Source organism: Mytilus trossulus, chromosome 10 (genome assembly GCF_036588685.1).
Source record: "Mytilus trossulus isolate FHL-02 chromosome 10, PNRI_Mtr1.1.1.hap1, whole genome shotgun sequence".
NCBI lineage: Eukaryota > Metazoa > Mollusca > Bivalvia > Mytilida > Mytilidae > Mytilus > Mytilus trossulus.
The window spans coordinates 18,112,208-18,127,857 of NC_086382.1; positions in this window are offsets into that span (position 1 = coordinate 18,112,208).

Genomic DNA, 15,650 nt, shown 5'->3' on the forward strand with positions numbered 1-15,650 from the left:
TAGAAACATTAATTTTCAAAAGTTAACTTGAAGAGAGGTTGAATGCTCACAAACATATCAAACATGCCAAATAATTTGCTTGCATATCGCAAGTCTGTATGGATGCTTGCTGTTTAATTGTTACATCTGTTTTCCGTTTTTTCATTGACCAACCCCCTCCCCCCTTTATGTTTACAGTTTGTTATGTTTGCACATTGCTAAACGCCGCCGTTCATTGACCTGTAATTTTAGTTACTATATAGGATAGTTTATTGACATGTCATCCAACATTAGGAAAGAAGCAGGCTGTGCTTATATGATTTCAAATCATGCCTTCATCGGTCAAGCTATGTTATTTTCACTATAAAGATTTGTTTTGATTCCTATACTTAATTAGATGGGTCTTGAATAAACTCATCATAGATACCAGAATTAAAATTTTATATTTACGCCAGACGCGCGTTTCGTCTACATATGTAAGACTCATCGGTGACGCTCGAATATTTTTTTTTAAAAGGCCCAAAAAAGTACGAAGTTGAAGAGCATTCAAATTAAGGACCAAAAATTCCTAAAGGTTTTGCAAAATACAGGTCGTCTATTCCTATACAGATAAGGTAATCTCTTCCTGAGGTAAAAAAGCCTTAGTTTTTTTTTTTTAAATCAAGTTTTGTTACCAGTAAAAGCATACTATTTAAATTTTTTACAAGTAAATGTATCACTCCCAACATTTGAGTAGTCAGACCCAAAATCCTGGAGGCGCACCTGTCAAGACAGTGGCATATATATGAGGGTAGAAATGCCCTTTACCATCAGGCGTCAGACGGTCATTTTCGGCTACCGTTAGCGTCAAATTGATTAAAATTTTACCGTGATTTGTCAAAATATCCGTACCGTGATTCGTCAGAGGTCTAAAAAAAATAACGTGATTAGTCAAAATAATTCGATTGTTTTATCGTCTAATAGAACGTGCGCATTTTATCGTCATGCACCAAAATTACCGTTATCATTGATTTGGCAAAAATTTTACCGTTATTCGTCATGAAGCCGGGTACCCCCATTACCACCCTCATATATATACTATTGACGTCACGGACCTGGACTTCATGCGAACTGTTTTTTTCTTTTGTTTAAGTGCATGTAATTGAGAACGAAAATGAGGAATGTGTCTTTATTTATTTTTGTTTTGCAAGGCCCAGAGTTAAGGACAGATAATATTTTAAAAGAGATACAAAAGACACAAAAAAAAACCACAATTAAATCAAGCTCAAAGGTCGAAAAAAAATTGACACATATGGGCAAAGATTCAACAACTCGACCGAAGAGCAGAAAACTCAATACATCCTGAGTGCTTTTTTTGTTTGGTTTCATTTCACCGTATGCATTTCCCTATTCACGGTTCATTAAGCCGCTATCCATTTATTGGTTAATATATTTGGCGGGTAAATCTGTCGAGGCCGGAAGTCATGATCTAGCATGGAACTGCGAAAAAAATCTAAAACACCTATTTACGATTTAATAACTTGACTTTGTTGTTGGAAATCCATTATATTATCAGTGAGGTAAGTCTTATTCTTTCGCTAATGACACAAAATGGCCATATCACTGTGTAATTTAATGTTAACCGATATTATGAATGTTTATAGCTTGATCATCCTTGATTGACGAGAGCGAGTAAATGAAATATTCATATATATAATTATGATATATACCTCCTGTTTATGACTAGGTTATGTCTTATGGTTATCAGCCCTGATATTCATCTCAAGTCATAACTCCTGTCGATGAAAGTTAAATGATCAAATATGCGAAAATTAAAGATATGCCATATTTAAATGAGCTAATATGGGAATCGAGTAGACCGGTATACATGTAAATGCTGATATTTAAATTTTAAATTTTGTTTAGGCAGCAACCATTTGATTTTCTGGGGGGGGGTGGGGGCTATGTTTTTTTTTTTCTGGACACATTTTTTTTTTTCGCCTGCGTCGAAAAACAATCTATTTATTTCGAGACAAGTCGAAAACAATTTTTTTCTTTCAATTTTAGCATTACATATAGTGGCAGCTGAGGGTGAAACAAACAAATTTTTTTTCTCAGAATCTAAAACAAATTTTTTTTTTCTCCAAAAACTGGAAACAAACTTTTTTTTCCAAAAAAAACCATAGCCCCCCCCCAGAAAATCAAATGGTTGCTGCCTTAACAGGTGGAGGACAACCCACCAAATGGGGAACTGTTCCCCAAATGAGTAACTATCCTTCATTTGAGTAATCTTTGGTAGTGCTAAAAACTAATTTTTAGCTCACCTGGCTTAAAAGGCCAAGAGAGCTTTTCTCATCACTTGGCGTCCGTTGTCTGTCGTCCGTCGTTGTTAACTTTTACAAAAATCTTCTCTGAAACTACTGGGCCAAATTAAACCAAACTTGGCCACAATCATCATTTATGTATCTAGTTTAAAATTTGTGTTTTTTTACCCGGCCAACCAACCAAGATGGCCGCCATGGCTAAAAATAGAACATAGGGGTAAAATGAAGTTTTTGGCTTATACGCTGCCATACGCTGAAGAGAAAATCACAAGAAATCTACGCCAGATTGCGTCAGTTTCATTCATGAATGAACATTTCCGCTCTACTTTATCTGTTTACTATGTACGTATGTAAACGTGGTAAAAACCCGAGAGTATCGAAAAAATCGGGAATGACTGATTTTAAAAATGCGAGAACAATAAAATTGAGAATGGAAATGGGGAATGTGTAAAAGAGACAACAACCCGACCAAATAAAAAACAACAGCAGAAGGTCACCAACAGGTCTTCAATGTAGCGAGAAATTCCCGCACCCGGAGGCGTCCTTCAGCTGGCCCCTAAACAAATATATACTAGTTCAGTAATAATGAACGCCATACTAATTTCCAAATTGTACACAAGAAACTAATATAAAAATAATACAAGACTAACAAAGGCCAGAGGCTCCTGACTTGGGACAGGCGAAAAAATGCAGCGGGGTTAAACATGTTTGTGAGATCTCAACCCTCCCCCTATACCTCTAACCAATGTAGAAAAATAAACGCATAACAATACGCACATTAAAATTCAGTTCAAGAGAAGTCCGAGTCTGATGTCAGAAGATGTAACCAAAGAAAGAAAATAAACAAAATGACAATAAAACATAAATAACAACAGACTACTAGCAGTTTTAACTGACATGCCAGCTCCATACTTCAATTAAACTGACTGAAAGATTATGATTTCATCATATGAACAAGTTGTCATTTTGTCTAAGCCGCCGGATAATTGAGAAGTGATAATGGTTTGTTTAACAAAACACAAGTGATAGAATGTAAAATACTCAGATAATTATATGTCTAATGTCTCAGTTATGGACAAGTACAGGTAAATACGGTACCGGCTTTCATTAAAAAAAAAAAATGCATTGTTTTTGTCTAAACATTGATCGAAAGGTTTTGATGCCAAAAATCATTTGAAAACTTTTAATTCCGTTATTTAAATACATTCCAATGTGAATATAAGGGCCTTCACTCGTTCAGCATGCTCAAGTGGATCAAACTGACAGCAGAAAAACATTGACCCAACGTCAATTCTTCTTCAGTCTTCTTCCAATAATTTACATCATACCACCTCGGGTGTATTATCGCAAATTTATATCATGTAGCATCCATATTAAAAGCAATCGAGTCAGCATCTACTTCTTAGAATAACATAGCTCAGAGTATGAAGACAAGTGCTGTAGAAATGATTAAGGTTCATGAAATTATGATGATGTGTACCCTTTGGCTTAAATGGCTGCATTTTCACCTAAAAATTTATATAGATTACAGACAAACATGTGCATAGCATGCCCTATTTAAATAGAAATTCAATTACTTTGTCATCCAAACACAGAGGCAATGATTACCATGATCATATCAAACGAATGGCTTACAACAAAAATTCTATGAATCTAGCGTATATAAACTGTTTTGGGTTATTAACTTGAATATTATTATAGATGGTGATAAACTGTAAACAGCAATAATGTACAGCAATTTAAGACTCAAAAATAAGCCAAAATGACCAAAATGGTCAATTGACCCCCAAGAAGTTATTGTCCTTTATAATCAATTTTTAACAATTTTCATGTTTTCCACTGAAACTACACGGACAAGTTCATTATAGATAGAGATAATTGTAAGCAGCAAGAATGTTCAGTAAAGTAAGATGTACAAACACATCACAATCACCTAAACACAATTTTGTCATGAACTGTCTGCTTCCTTTGTTTTATTCACATATGCCAAGGTGAGCGACACAGGCTCTTTAGAGCCTCTAGTTCTTATTAAACTGAGTTTTTTTCTTAAAATGACACATTCATGAGATATGCTGCAATTCTCCAAAAGATGATTATCCCTACCTTGATTTACTTGAAAAAGTTGTTCCCTTTTCTATGAATTTGTTTAGTTTTTTCCTTTACAACATTTTTTAAGTTTTAACATAGTTTTTAGCAGTATGAACATGATGAAATGATTAGTCAAATGAGGGATTGTTATGTATTTGGGGAATATGACTTGAGATGAATTTCTGTACAAATAGTGTATGAAGAACAGTCCCTCATTTTAGGGATATCGCTTATTTGGAGGGTTATCCTGAACCTGTTAAACTACATACTGTATGATAACATAGTGGAAAAAATCTAATTGTGACGTTGAATTTACTTGCTTTCTTCTGAATTTTCTTATTTTGATGTCACAAAAAAGGCGACAATGCCTGGTGACGTCACATCAAAAGTACACAGCTATCCTCTAATCTTTTAAAAGGAAGGATCAAAATCATAAGAGAAACAGATTCCACCACTATAACTCGTGTATAACCATATTCCTCCACTCTCAACAGTTAAATTTCAATTATTTAAAAAGCTCAGCAATCCTCTCGCTTTAGATATTAAAACTGAACTGTCTTGAGTGGAGAAATATCATAATACATTCGTAACGAGGTATTTTCTGGTAAAATACAACGAAAAATAATCTAGGGTTCTGTTCTTTCAATACACAATATTTAAGACCCTACAACATATAATAACAAATAATAAATATTCACATAGACAGTACATATAACATATGGGCAAAGGGGAATAACTACAATTCATATTTATTCCTTTGAATATCTATATATACTGAAATAAGTCCTTAAAGCACACAAATCTAACTCTTTGGTTAACTTTCTAATAAAATACTCATATGTTTCTCATAATAATTAATGATTATATATATACATCTCAAATCTATTAATGAGTTGTCCATTTTATAAATATATTTGTAAATAAAGTATACAAATTCTGACCAACATAAATAACATAAATATATTACATAAACTGCACTTCACATAAACAGACAATTACTTGAGTAAAACATAGACAGTACAGACATTACAAATAGACAACATAGAACGCAATGTTTACCATGTTTATGGTACAAAGGTCAGTGTATTAGCTGGAAATATCACAGTGCTGTGTATATTAAAATCTGAGCACTACTCATATGACAACTTGACAAGGTATTAATCCATATCCTGAATAAATACAAATATAACATTCATAAGTCCAGTGGCAGGACTATTTCACCAATTAAATAGAATATACAACTACATCTAAAATATGTAGTTTCAGAGATCTGTATTATTCAAATACTAAAGTTATCACAGTCTTTTACTTTTATTGTAACTTTATAATATTTAAAGTACTGGAATGTTTTATATTAAAATGTTTAATATGACATGAAATATTATAAAATGATTTAATCTTTTACTCTTTCATACTCCAAATATTTTTCCATTCAATTAATTAGGGCCCCGCCTAAAAGGCGGGTCGCCCTATAGTGATCAGTCTGTCTGTATTTCATACTTTATACCTGACAAACATTTTCAACTTAACATATATATTAACCAACACCAGAGAATGTGTCATAATGTATGCATCCTAGTTCAAAGGTCAGTCTGTCGGTCTGTCCATCCGTTCGTTGTTCTTAACAAATTGTGTCCACTCTACCTCTTGAGAACCGTTGATATTTCATACTTTATACTTGGTGGGTCATAATATATTGAAGGCATAATTCTGAAAAAATATGTGACAAATATCAATTGGGCAGCACCTTTAAACATATTGTTCAAACATCAATCCATATATCCAGAAGTCACCTAAGAGTAGTCAACGATGAGTTCACATCATGCAGTCATATCACTATTATACTATGAAAGTAAGTTGAGAATATTTCTCAGTTTTAACTTAAAAACTTAGATTAAAATCACACGTGAGACTATGTAATAACTTCAAATAATGCTTCATATCAGATTATCCATACAACTTATTTACCCCACGTTATTGACAGCGGGGCCCAAAGAGATGGCTCCCATCTCAATGATATCTAGTTTGATTAATTGTTTATATCTTTTGATATTCATGTTTGCAGACAAGTACTTCAACAATGAGAAAAGGTTTTAAAAAAAATTGAGGACAGAAAAAGCAGCAGAAAGTGAAAGACTTGAAGAAATATAGGGAATGTAAGTATGATTAAATGATTGTGCTGCTTGTGGCGTTTCCTTGAAGTAGCTCGTTTCCTCCAAATTAGATGACAGTCATGGATGTTGAGAAAAACATGCATGTAAAAATAGAAGAATAAGAAAGGGAAATAGTCAAATTCACTTGGTCTACAACAAAGGAGTACTTTTGTTTATTTTATTCCAATTCTACCAAGGAGGACAGAAGAAGCAGCTAAAGATTTGCAAATGTCAAATGTAAGTAAACTGATTTAATAGAGATATTGCTTGGTTGGCTTTTTCATATTTTGGTTTGCCCAAACCCTACCCAAAGGTTGAGACAGTTGGTTACGTAAGTAGGCATTTTTTTTTTTTTTTTTTTTTTTAAAGAAATAGAAGTATCAGATGATTATTAATCTTCATGCCTATTTGATTAAAAAAAACTTCTTAAAATCAGGACAATAAAAAAATTTGAGTAGGCAGCTTTTTTATGGGTAGGTAGCGTTTGGGCAAACAAACCTATTATTTATTATGGCCTTATGTTTATAGTGAAAATGGGTTTGGTTTGCAAAATGAGGACATATTTGCAGTGTTTTATTTCAAATTTAAAATCAATATAGTGCAATTACATTCGATTTTTTTCAGTTTTTAGTATATTGAATGCATCGTGTTATATTGTAAAACAGCATAAACTTTTAATTAATTTAAACTGATTTAAACAGCTTGATTTTCATAAAATTTTGACAAAATATTTTCTTAAATGACTCTGACAAAAATATAAAAATCTCAAAAAAGTTATGCCACACACTTTATCAGAAAAATTTCATTTGATAAATAGGAGTTTGACAAAGACTATTCTTTATCATTGAGAAGCTTAATGTTTCCTCAACTAAAGAATGTGATTAAAACGTTCAGCTGTTTTTACATAGTATATCTCCTTCGTGTAATGAAGGCGTCAGACCACTAGTTTATCCCTCAAATTTAGAACATATGTAAAAGAAGGCCTTCTCTAACACAAAATAGTGCTTTTGATGTCATTGTTTACTTTTAACCAACAAATTTGCAGAAATGAAACTTTTGGTGAAAGAGAAATGTGTTTCGACCAATTCATGCAACTTGAGCCAAAATTCACTTGTCTATCAGTTTGCATTAAATTTCAGCATAAATGCGCTCCACATTATACTCATTTAAGATTTCCAGAAAACCATGCAGACGTTATTTAAGGAGTACCTCTGTTTCTAAGGTCAAATGTACCACCTTAATAGTAGAATTTTGCAAAAGAATATTTATCTTAATTTGAAAATAATTTGCCATTGACAATACAAATATCAAATGATCATTTCAGAAATACATTGTGCTTCAAGTGCAAAGTCTTTTCTAACAATTAACAATTAACATAGTTGTTTTCTGAGCTAGTTCTGATTGGTCAGGTTTTATTGTCTGTTTCTTGCTTTTGTTCTATGGATAGTTCAGTGGTATCTTGTTTTTCAGGATATGGTGTGTGTTATTCAAAGGCATCTTTTTATGTAATTTTGAAATGATATACATTTGATATTTGATAGCAATTGAGATTGAATAGACCAAATATTATAGTGCATTAAGGAGGTACCTAACAATACAGGGAGATAACTCTGTAAAATCAGCTAAACGTTTTAATGATATTGTGTTGTTAGGGGAATGATAAGCTTCTCAATGATCAAAATTAGTGTTTGTCAAACTGCTATATATATAACCAGTCTAGTTTTCTGACAAAAAATGGTTCATTTTTTTTTGAAATTTTTGTATTTTTGTCAAAGGGTCAAAGTAAATTCTTTGTCAAAACTTTATGAAAATTCAACGAGCCAAATTAATTTAAATGAAGGTGGTGGGTTACAACCCCTTAATTAAGCTTTTAATTTTGTTTATAATTTGTAAAATAAAGTTAAAAAATCATTTTGAATCAAAATCTAATTAACATATGTGTATGTTGAAAATGTTACATAACCAATTTTTAAAATTAAAAATTGGATATTTTAAAGTTTCAGTTTTCCACAATTTCTTCAATGATCCATAGATTGATTTAAAGGCTGGTAATTTTCTTATTTATTTAAAAAAAAAAAAAAAAGCAATGTCACTTAAGTCCTTTCTTGTTAATTTTTGAATCAATTATTTTAAGGAAAATTCATATTAAATGTCAAACCTTTTTGGTTGGTTAATGGGTTTTTATTGGTTTAGTCGTAGAACTTGTAATAGATTCTACTCTTTAAGGTGGTACCTAACACTACAGGGAGATAACTCTGTAAAATCAGCTAAACGTTTTAATTACGTTGTTTTGTTAAAGAAATATTAAGCTTCTCAAAGTTAAAAATTAGTGTTTGTCAAACCGCTAAATAACCAGTGAAATTTTTCTGATAAAATGGTGGGTTCAAATTTTTTGAAATTTTTATATTATTGTCCAAGGGTCAATTTAAATACTTTGTCAAAATTTTATGAAAATTAAACGAGCCAAATTAATTTTAGTGAAAGTGTTGGGTACCACCTTAAGCTAAGAGAAATATAAAAAATATGTTATTTTTTTGGCTGAATCATTATTCAAAAGCAAATAGTGAATAATAATTCCCTGTAAACAGACAATATGGGTCAATTTTAAAAATGTTTGGATTTGTGTACATTAATCTGAATAATAATGACTTTCTTTTATTTCCAATTCTACCAAAGAGGACAGCTAAAGAAGCAACCCAAAGTGAAAGACTTGAAGAAATATACTGGCAATGTAAGTAGGATTAAGTGATTTTGCTGTTTGTGGGGTTTCCTGGAAGTAGCTGGTTTATACCTCCAAATGGGACGACAGTCATGGATGTTGAGATGGCCTACGTCGCAGATTCGCGAGGACGGGCGGCTCGGATGTTCGCTAGCGACCTACGACAGCTACAGGCTTCCTGCCTATGCCTGTAGAAGGGGACTTTGAGATGTCATGCTGAAGTTTTCTGGAGATTATCTGGTTTCATTTTTGGGAAGCAGACCACATGGAAAAATGATGCAGCCAAACTAAAGATACGCTCGATTGGTTCTTTCTAACCTCCCTGTTATTAAGAAGCAGGAAAAATTGAAGAATAAGAGAGGGAAAATGTCAAATTTGCTTGGTCTTCAACAAAGAAACCCTTATGTTTTATTGCTTCATATACAAGTTGACAGACCAGTCCTTCAACAATGAGAAAATGTTTAAAAAAAATTGTGTATTAAAATGTTTTGATTTGTGTACATTAATCTGAATAATAATGACTTTCTTTTATTTCCAATTCTACCAAAGAGGACAGCTAAAGAAGCAACCCAAAGTGAAAGACTTGAAGAAATATACTGGCAATGTAAGTAGGATAAAGTGATTTTGCTGTTTGTGGGGTTTCCTGGAAGTAGCTGGTTTATACCTCCAAATGGGACGACAGTCATGGATGTTGAGATGGCCTACGTCGCAGATTCGCGAGGACGGGCGGCTCGGATGTTCGCTAGCGACCTACGACAGCTACAGGCTTCCTGCCTATGCCTGTAGAAGGGGACTTTGAGATGTCATGCTGAAGTTTTCTGGAGATTATCTGGTTTCATTTTTGGGAAGCAGACCACATGGAAAAATGATGCAGCCAAACTAAAGATACGCTCGATTGGTTCTTTCTAACCTCCCTGTTATTAAGAAGCAGGAAAAATTGAAGAATAAGAGAGGGAAAATGTCAAATTTGCTTGGTCTTCAACAAAGAAACCCTTATGTTTTATTGCTTCATATACAAGTTGACAGACCAGTCCTTCAACAATGAGAAAATGTTTAAAAAAAATTGTGTATTAAAATGTTTTGATTTGTGTACATTAATCTGAATAATAATGACTTTCTTTTATTTCCAATTCTACCAAAGAGGACAGCTAAAGAAGCAACCCAAAGTGAAAGACTTGAAGAAATATACTGGCAATGTAAGTAGGATAAAGTGATTTTGCTGTTTGTGGGGTTTCCTGGAAGTAGCTGGTTTATACCTCCAAATGGGACGACAGTCATGGATGTTGAGATGGCCTACGTCGCAGATTCGCGAGGACGGGCGGCTCGGATGTTCGCTAGCGACCTACGACAGCTACAGGCTTCCTGCCTATGCCTGTAGAAGGGGACTTTGAGATGTCATGCTGAAGTTTTCTGGAGATTATCTGGTTTCATTTTTGGGAAGCAGACCACATGGAAAAATGATGCAGCCAAACTAAAGATACGCTCGATTGGTTCTTTCTAACCTCCCTGTTATTAAGAAGAAGGAAAAATTGAAGAATAAGAGAGGGAAAATGTCAAATTTGCTTGGTCTTCAACAAAGAAACCCTTTTGTTTTATTGCTTCATATACAAGTTGACAGACCAGTCCTTCAACAATGAGAAAATGTTTAAAAAAAATTGTGTATTAAAATGTTTTGATTTGTGTACATTAATCTGAATAATAATGACTTTCTTTTATTTCCAATTCTACCAAAGAGGACAGCTAAAGAAGCAACCCAAAGTGAAAGACTTGAAGAAATATACTGGCAATGTAAGTAGGATTAAGTGATTTTGCTGTTTGTGGGGTTTCCTGGAAGTAGCTGGTTTATACCTCCAAATGGGACGACAGTCATGGATGTTGAGATGGCCTACGTCGCAGATTCGCGAGGACGGGCGGCTCGGATGTTCGCTAGCGACCTACGACAGCTACAGGCTTCCTGCCTATGCCTGTAGAAGGGGACTTTGAGATGTCATGCTGAAGTTTTCTGGAGATTATCTGGTTTCATTTTTGGGAAGCAGACCACATGGAAAAATGATGCAGCCAAACTAAAGATATGCTCGATTGGTTCTTTCTAACCTCCCTGTTATTAAGAAGCAGGAAAAATTGAAGAATAAGAGAGGGAAAATGTCAAATTTGCTTGGTTTTTAACAAAGAAACCCTTTTGTTTTATTGCTTCATATACAAGTTGACAGACCAGTCCTTCAACAATGAGAAAATGTTTAAAAAAAATTGTGTATTAAAATGTTTTGATTTGTGTACATTAATCTGAATAATAATGACTTTCTTTTATTTCCAATTCTACCAAAGAGGACAGCTAAAGAAGCAACCCAAAGTGAAAGACTTGAAGAAATATACTGGCAATGTAAGTAGGATTAAGTGATTTTGCTGTTTGTGGGGTTTCCTGGAAGTAGCTGGTTTATACCTCCAAATGGGACGACAGTCATGGATGTTGAGATGGCCTACGTCGCAGATTCGCGAGGACGGGCGGCTCGGATGTTCGCTAGCGACCTACGACAGCTACAGGCTTCCTGCCTATGCCTGTAGAAGGGGACTTTGAGATGTCATGCTGAAGTTTTCTGGAGATTATCTGGTTTCATTTTTGGGAAGCAGACCACATGGAAAAATGATGCAGCCAAACTAAAGATATGCTCGATTGGTTCTTTCTAACCTCCCTGTTATTAAGAAGAAGGAAAAATTGAAGAATAAGAGAGGGAAAATGTCAAATTTGCTTGGTCTTCAACAAAGAAACCCTTTTGTTTTATTGCTTCATATACAAGTTGACAGACCAGTCCTTCAACAATGAGAAAATGTTTAAAAAAAATTGTGTATTAAAATGTTTTGATTTGTGTACATTAATCTGAATAATAATGACTTTCTTTTATTTCCAATTCTACCAAAGAGGACAGCTAAAGAAGCAACCCAAAGTGAAAGACTTGAAGAAATATACTGGCAATGTAAGTAGGATTAAGTGATTTTGCTGTTTGTGGGGTTTCCTGGAAGTAGCTGGTTTATACCTCCAAATGGGACGACAGTCATGGATGTTGAGATGGCCTACGTCGCAGATTCGCGAGGACGGGCGGCTCGGATGTTCGCTAGCGACCTACGACAGCTACAGGCTTCCTGCCTATGCCTGTAGAAGGGGACTTTGAGATGTCATGCTGAAGTTTTCTGGAGATTATCTGGTTTCATTTTTGGGAAGCAGACCACATGGAAAAATGATGCAGCCAAACTAAAGATACGCTCGATTGGTTCTTTCTAACCTCCCTGTTATTAAGAAGCAGGAAAAATTGAAGAATAAGAGAGGGAAAATGTCAAATTTGCTTGGTCTTCAACAAAGAAACCCTTTTGTTTTATTGCTTCATATACAAGTTGACAGACCAGTCCTTCAACAATGAGAAAATGTTTTAAAAAAATTGTGTATTAAAATGTTTTGATTTGTGTACATTAATCTGAATAATAATGACTTTCTTTTATTTCCAATTCTACCAAAGAGGACAGCTAAAGAAGCAACCCAAAGTGAAAGACTTGAAGAAATATACTGGCAATGTAAGTAGGATTAAGTGATTTTGCTGTTTGTGGGGTTTCCTGGAAGTAGCTGGTTTATACCTCCAAATGGGACGACAGTCATGGATGTTGAGATGGCCTACGTCGCAGATTCGCGAGGACGGGCGGCTCGGATGTTCGCTAGCGACCTACGACAGCTACAGGCTTCCTGCCTATGCCTGTAGAAGGGGACTTTGAGATGTCATGCTGAAGTTTTCTGGAGATTATCTGGTTTCATTTTTGGGAAGCAGACCACATGGAAAAATGATGCAGCCAAACTAAAGATACGCTCGATTGGTTCTTTCTAACCTCCCTGTTATTAAGAAGAAGGAAAAATTGAAGAATAAGAGAGGGAAAATGTCAAATTTGCTTGGTCTTCAACAAAGAAACCCTTTTGTTTTATTGCTTCATATACAAGTTGACAGACCAGTCCTTCAACAATGAGAAAATGTTTAAAAAAAATTGTGTATTAAAATGTTTTGATTTGTGTACATTAATCTGAATAATAATGACTTTCTTTTATTTCCAATTCTACCAAAGAGGACAGCTAAAGAAGCAACCCAAAGTGAAAGACTTGAAGAAATATACTGGCAATGTAAGTAGGATTAAGTGATTTTGCTGTTTGTGGGGTTTCCTGGAAGTAGCTGGTTTATACCTCCAAATGGGACGACAGTCATGGATGTTGAGATGGCCTACGTCGCAGATTCGCGAGGACGGGCGGCTCGGATGTTCGCTAGCGACCTACGACAGCTACAGGCTTCCTGCCTATGCCTGTAGAAGGGGACTTTGAGATGTCATGCTGAAGTTTTCTGGAGATTATCTGGTTTCATTTTTGGGAAGCAGACCACATGGAAAAATGATGCAGCCAAACTAAAGATACGCTCGATTGGTTCTTTCTAACCTCCCTGTTATTAAGAAGAAGGAAAAATTGAAGAATAAGAGAGGGAAAATGTCAAATTTGCTTGGTCTTCAACAAAGAAACCCTTTTGTTTTATTGCTTCATATACAAGTTGACAGACCAGTCCTTCAACAATGAGAAAATGTTTAAAAAAAATTGTGTATTAAAATGTTTTGATTTGTGTACATTAATCTGAATAATAATGACTTTCTTTTATTTCCAATTCTACCAAAGAGGACAGCTAAAGAAGCAACCCAAAGTGAAAGACTTGAAGAAATATACTGGCAATGTAAGTAGGATTAAGTGATTTTGCTGTTTGTGGGGTTTCCTGGAAGTAGCTGGTTTATACCTCCAAATGGGACGACAGTCATGGATGTTGAGATGGCCTACGTCGCAGATTCGCGAGGACGGGCGGCTCGGATGTTCGCTAGCGACCTACGACAGCTACAGGCTTCCTGCCTATGCCTGTAGAAGGGGACTTTGAGATGTCATGCTGAAGTTTTCTGGAGATTATCTGGTTTCATTTTTGGGAAGCAGACCACATGGAAAAATGATGCAGCCAAACTAAAGATACGCTCGATTGGTTCTTTCTAACCTCCCTGTTATTAAGAAGCAGGAAAAATTGAAGAATAAGAGAGGGAAAATGTCAAATTTGCTTGGTCTTCAACAAAGAAACCCTTTTGTTTTATTGCTTCATATACAAGTTGACAGACCAGTCCTTCAACAATGAGAAAATGTTTAAAAAAAATTGTGTATTAAAATGTTTTGATTTGTGTACATTAATCTGAATAATAATGACTTTCTTTTATTTCCAATTCTACCAAAGAGGACAGCTAAAGAAGCAACCCAAAGTGAAAGACTTGAAGAAATATACTGGCAATGTAAGTAGGATTAAGTGATTTTGCTGTTTGTGGGGTTTCCTGGAAGTAGCTGGTTTATACCTCCAAATGGGACGACAGTCATGGATGTTGAGATGGCCTACGTCGCAGATTCGCGAGGACGGGCGGCTCGGATGTTCGCTAGCGACCTACGACAGCTACAGGCTTCCTGCCTATGCCTGTAGAAGGGGACTTTGAGATGTCATGCTGAAGTTTTCTGGAGATTATCTGGTTTCATTTTTGGGAAGCAGACCACATGGAAAAATGATGCAGCCAAACTAAAGATACGCTCGATTGGTTCTTTCTAACCTCCCTGTTATTAAGAAGCAGGAAAAATTGAAGAATAAGAGAGGGAAAATGTCAAATTTGCTTGGTCTTCAACAAAGAAACCCTTTTGTTTTATTGCTTCATATACAAGTTGACAGACCAGTCCTTCAACAATGAGAAAATGTTTAAAAAAAATTGTGTATTAAAATGTTTTGATTTGTGTACATTAATCTGAATAATAATGACTTTCTTTTATTTCCAATTCTACCAAAGAGGACAGCTAAAGAAGCAACCCAAAGTGAAAGACTTGAAGAAATATACTGGCAATGTAAGTAGGATTAAGTGATTTTGCTGTTTGTGGGGTTTCCTGGAAGTAGCTGGTTTATACCTCCAAATGGGACGACAGTCATGGATGTTGAGATGGCCTACGTCGCAGATTCGCGAGGACGGGCGGCTCGGATGTTCGCTAGCGACCTACGACAGCTACAGGCTTCCTGCCTATGCCTGTAGAAGGGGACTTTGAGATGTCATGCTGAAGTTTTCTGGAGATTATCTGGTTTCATTTTTGGGAAGCAGACCACATGGAAAAATGATGCAGCCAAACTAAAGATACGCTCGATTGGTTCTTTCTAACCTCCCTGTTATTAAGAAGAAGGAAAAATTGAAGAATAAGAGAGGGAAAATGTCAAATTTGCTTGGTCTTCAACAAAGAAACCCTTTTGTTTTATTGCTTCATATACAAGTTGACAGACCAGTCCTTCAACAATGAGAAAATGTTTTAAAAAAATTGTGTATTAAAATGTT